Genomic DNA, 6,000 nt, shown 5'->3' with positions numbered 1-6,000 from the left:
AGGGAGGACCTGACTGGAGATGATTGTGGCAAACATGTTAGAAGCTTCATGTGTCCCAATGAGGACCTGGTCCTTTTTTCTATAGTCCATTGGAAGCTACCCAATGTTTGTTAAAGATTACTTTTGTTTCTTCTTCTTAATTATAGAAGCAACCTGTGTGTGTAACTGACATGTCAGTTGGGAGTTCCCTACCACTCATTTGGAGAGGTTAACATGGATTGAACCCCACCTGTTAGAATCCTGGGCTTCCCCTGCTCCCTCCTCAGCAACTTTATAATTCTGTTCATGGGGTGTTGCTTCCTACTATATCAATCTAGATGAGAATCCCTGTTTCTTCAGTTTCCACTAAACAAAACAAAACAAAACAAAAAAACAAAACCAACAAAACAAACAAAACTAACATTTCATGTGTTTAGAAACTATAAAATTTGAGAGGCTTTGGAGAGGCTTGCATGGCAAAATTTGCAGCTTTGCCATCTCTCTGATGTCATTCCTTCCTCATCTTCCTGGAGCAAGAAATCACTTCTCATTCCTCACATGGACGAGTTCTGCCTACATTCAACTCCTTTGGGATCTCATTTGGGTATTTTTTCCCAAACAAATATAATTCTCTTCCCATGAGGAACTCTGAGAAATAAAATTTTCTTATCTCATTACACGTATATTTTTTTTTTATTTTATTTTTTTGGGGGTACACCAGGTTCAATCAACTGTTTTTATACACATATCCCCATATTCCCTCCCTTCCCTGACGCCCCCACCTCGAGTCCCCCCCACCCTCCCTGCCCCAGTCCTCTAAGGCATCTTCCATCCTCGAGTTGGACTCCCCCTGCCATACAACAACTTCCCACTGACTATTTTACAGTTGGTAGTATATATATGTCTGTGCCACTCTCTCGCTTCTTCTCAGTTCCTTCTCTCTAAGGAACTTAGAAAACACACCAATTAAAAGTGTAAAAATTACCCGTTATATTATAAAGCTTAATATTTGGTATCTTTTGTTCCAGTCTTTAATATATTTCATTACTGGGCTCATTCTGTATATAATTTTTGTAACTGGATTTAAGAAATTTCTTATATTACATTATGGGAAATTTCCAATGTTGCCAAAATATATTTGAAAACCTAATTTTCAATGGTTTTATAATATTTTTTCATATGGGCTGAATCAATTTACTTAGTTTTCCCTTTGGTTGGACAGTTAGGTTTCCTGATTTTTATTGTTCTAAATTATGCCATGGTAAATGTTTTGGTACATGAATCTTGATCTGCATTTTTAATTATTACATTATGACAGATAACCGGATGAGAAATTATTGAGTCAAAGGATAAGAATGTTCAAGGTTCAAGATGCCTTCATTGCTTCTAGAAAAGTTTCTTGAAACAGGGGAGTGGCATGATCAGATACATGATCTTTATAGATAACCGAGGTTGCAGAATTTCGGGAAAAGATAATTAGAAGTTGAATGGCAAATAGAGATTGAGAGGGTGTGGATATAAAGATGGGAATGCATCTAATAGAGTCTAAAAGGGCTTGCTAACCAATTATGGGAGGTAAGAATGAGGAACCAAAGGAAACTGCAATCTGGAAACAACAAATATTGGAGAGGGTGTGGAGAAAAGGGAACTCTCCTGCACTGTTGGTGGCAATGTAAGTTGGTACAGCCACTATGGAAAACAGTGTGGAGGTTCCTTAAAAAACTAAAAATATAACTACCATATGATCCAGTAATCCCACTACTGGGCATTACCCAGAGAAAGGCATAATCCCAAAAGAAACATGTACCATAATGTTCATTGCAGCACTATTTATAATAGCCAGGACATGGAAGCAACCTAAATGCCTATCAACAAATGAATGGATAAAGAAGATGTGGCACATATATACAAATTACTCAGCTATAAAAAGGAATGAAATGGAGCTATATGTAATGAGGTGGATAGACCTAGAGTCTGTCATACAGAGTGAAGTAAGTCACAAACAGAAAGACAAATATTGTACGCTAACTCATATATACGGAATCTAAAAATGGTACTGATGAACTCAGTGACAAGACAAGAACAAGGACGCAGATGCAGAGAATGGACTGGAGAACTCGAGGTTTGGGGAGGGCAGGGGGTGAAGGGGAAGCTGAGATGAAGTGAGAGAGTAGCATAGACATATATATACTACCAACTGTAAAATAGATAGCCAGTGGGAAGTTGCTGTATAACAAAGGGAGTTCAATTCGAGGATGGATGATGCCTTAGAGGACTGGGACAGGGAGGGTGGCGGGGAGTCGACGGAGGGAGGGAATACGGGGATATGTGTATAAATACAGATGATTGAACTTGGTGTACCTCAAAAAAAATAAATAAATAAATAAATAAAATGAGGAAAAAAAAAAAACCAAAGGAAACTGCTTTGCTTTCCAACCTGCCTAACTGGGGGAATACTGAAGTTGCTAACATAGAAAGAGAAGATGACAAGGTGTGTAGATGTGTAGAGTAGGGTAATTTGGTTCGAGACTTTTTTTTTAACTTGAATTATATACCTTTTTTTAATGGCTTTAAGTGGAATCTAATAGGCATTTGGAAATATGTTTACTGGTGGGGTAAACCAGTAATTTTTGTAACATCTGTAATTTTTGCCTCCCTCAAATACGGGGCTAGCTTTAGAATTTTTTTAAAAGCAGGGCATTGGGGTGACAACCTGGTTAGAAGAAGTCTTGTCTTAAAGCTGCATTTTTTTTTAGCAACACCTGTTTTTGTTATTGTTTTAAAGTAAATTGCATGTGTATTTAGTTATGTAAACAGAGATTGGAGAACACTAAAGATTCCAGGTCAGCCCTGGATAGCCACTGCTGGCATCCATTTCTTCTCATTCTGATAATACTACTTCACTTTTCCTTGGGAGAATCACCCTTCACCCACCCTCCCTTCCTGTGGTTTTAGCACACCTGGCACTACTCTATGGATCTGAGGGTGGGCATGTATCTCAAGTCAGCCAATCAGAGTCAATGGGGTTGAAGTCAAGGCACTTCCAGGGTAACTGCTGAAAAATTCTTTCCACAGGGATGGCTAAGAGAATAAGATGGTAGAATTGGAGCTGTGGGCAGCTATTTTGCTGGTCTGGCAATGAAGTCAACCCAAAGGAAAACAGAACTGAGTTCATTCTGATGACCTGATTCTGATGTTATCTCTTGAGCCCTAGGATCCAAGTGCATTGATATCAGTTCTAGCTGCGGTCCTTTTTTGGCATTAAAATTCCATTTTTATCTTAAGTCATTTTGAGTGGATTTCTGTAATATGTAGCTAATAACTGTGTTAGTCCTGACTAATACAGTACTGAAGATCAGAAAAAATTTTCTGTTTTCAGTTCTTTTCAAAAGTTTAAACTATCCAAGATAAGACTAAGAGGAATCCTATTGTGACTACACATGCATTCTTTTTTATATTTAATGGTTGACAAATATGTATGGAACATCTACTGTAGCGCCAGGCACTATGTTAGGCTCTGTACATAAAACAGATAAATTGAAGGTATGGTTACCAAAACATTTTTATGGATGGCATATTAGAAAATCCTTAACAATTCATAAGTTGGCTAAATTAGCTAGCTAGAATTAATAGCATGAATTTTGGCTTTTATGCTTTATATACTTTGCCTTTTATTTCTTTTGTAAAAACCTGAGGGTAGCTAAAATTAGTAGCCAGAAAAAATTATTTGCTATAATTTTAATGTTTCAAATGTTCTGAATATAAAACTCCATAGTAGGAACTCAAGTTTCGAAATATAGATTACCAAAGGTATTGCAGCTTATATTCAAAATGCCTAAGGGAATTCCCTGGTGGTCCAGTGGTTAGGCCTCTGTGCTTCCACTGCCAGAGGCCTGGGTTTGATCTCTGGTCCGGGAACTAAGGTCCTGCAAGCCATGAGGTGCAGCCAAAAATAAATAAATAAAATGCCTAACAAATGCCCACTCACTGATATGTAGAATTTGGGGGTCTTTCTCCTGCATCCTCATTTGCATTACTTTCAAAAGGTGCAGATGGAAAAATCACATCTAGCAGTAAAAGCCTGATTGAGCTTCCTGATATGACATTAGTAATAACAGATTATATATAAAGTTGTAGGGGTAAGAACTAATCAGGTTATTTTTTTTTCCCCTCTAATATTCATGAATGTTTTACTTTTTAGTCACCCTTGTGCCTTAGCTGTCCCTTTTGGTCTTGAGTTGTCAGTTGAGGATGGTTTAATTAAGAATGTTTTTGCTTTACACTCCACCCTTGGGTCATTAAAAATTGCAATGGAAAATATGATAATGGAAAAATAAATTATTTAAATCTGTTATTAATATGAGTATTTAAGTATATATCAAGGGATCCATAAAACACTATAGTGAAAAAATCTGAAACATAGACAAATGTACTTTTTATTCCTCACCATCCATCTCATAAAAATTACACGTGAGAAGCAAATCAATGTACCACAATTGTGTAGCAACAAAATATTTCATCTTTTCTAAGTTCACTTCTTAAATTTAAATAACCAAGAACTTTTTCTTTTTCTCACATGGGGTTTTCAAGAACCTCAGCAGTGAGTTAGCAAACGTATTCTTACTAAAAAACAAATACATGTGACAAAGAGAAATTGTGTGTGCCTTTGTCCAGGGAACCCCACACAGGCACTTTGATGGCTTCAGAGCCACTTCTCAAGCCTGAGTTCTTTCTTTCTTCCCAGCAGGTGCCAGAAGCCTAATCTTCTTTCCTCTTCTGTTTCTGCTGAGATTCTTGTTATCCCAAATCAAAGGCAAGCTGTTGAGTGTGTCACATTTCCCCCAGCCTTGCTCAGCACCCCCTTCTGATTTTTGGCTGCCCTCATTACAAGAGTTGTTTGTTTGTTTTAATTTGTTTATTTGCACGGAGTGTTAGTTGCAGCAGGCAGCTTCCTTAGTTGCAGCTCCAGGGTGCAACAGGCAAACTCTTAATTGTGGCATGCATGTGGAATCTAGTTCCCTGACCAGGGATCGAACCCAGGCCCCCTGTGCTGGGAGCGCGGAACTTTATCCACTTTGCCACCAGGGAAGTCCCAAGAGTTTTGATGGAAGAAATTTTCACATACAGAGGTATAGGGAGGTCATTCTGGCTCATATATGATTTAACTTAAACCTTATGCTAACTGAAACAGCCTGTTTTGTGGCCTATTAAACATTCACTGCAGGGACTTCCCTGGTGGTGCGGTAGTTAAGAATCTGCCTTCCAGTACAGGGAACATGGATTCGATCCCTTGGGCGGGAAGATCCCACATGCCGCAGAGCAACTAAACCCATGGGCCACAACTACTGAGCCTGTGTGCTGCAACTACTGAAGCCCATGTGCCTAGAGCCTGTGGTCCGCAACAAGAGAAGCCACCACAATGAGAAGCTCGTTCAACAAAACAAAGAGTAGCCCCCAGCTCGCCACAACTAGAGAAAGCCTGTGCAGCCAATTAATTTTAAAAATGCACTGTACATCTGCTTTACCCATTAAAGAAAAGAATGCATTTAAAAATCAAAATGGAATAACTGTGTTTCAAGCATCCAAAATGGAGCTGGGTAGCCATTGTGGATGTGGTTTCAGATATATTCCTGCATCACTGAGAACTTGAATTTTCTGAACTGCATCAGTCTCAAGGACACCACCAGTCGTTCTCAAAACAATATCTGCTGGCTGTCAGCTGCAACTTTATGTTCCCAAGGTCTCCCCTGTAACTCTGCAACCATTCTGGACCCTAACCAATCCATGCTTACCAAGCACCCTTACTTCTTACCAGCTCCAATCTTAATCTCGACAAACAATTTATGTAATTTTGCAGTTTTTGCTTGTATAAGCCGCCACCATTTTGTAGTCTTGTAGAACACAATTCAAGTGCCTCTTTTTTTCATCTTTATTGGAGTATAATTGCTTTACAGTATTGTGTTAGTTTCTGCTGTACAACAATGCGGATCCAGCTATATGTATACATCTATCCCCATACCC

Source organism: Hippopotamus amphibius, chromosome 4 (genome assembly GCF_030028045.1).
Source record: "Hippopotamus amphibius kiboko isolate mHipAmp2 chromosome 4, mHipAmp2.hap2, whole genome shotgun sequence".
Lineage (NCBI taxonomy): Eukaryota > Metazoa > Chordata > Mammalia > Artiodactyla > Hippopotamidae > Hippopotamus > Hippopotamus amphibius.
This window is presented reverse-complemented; position numbering follows the sequence as displayed.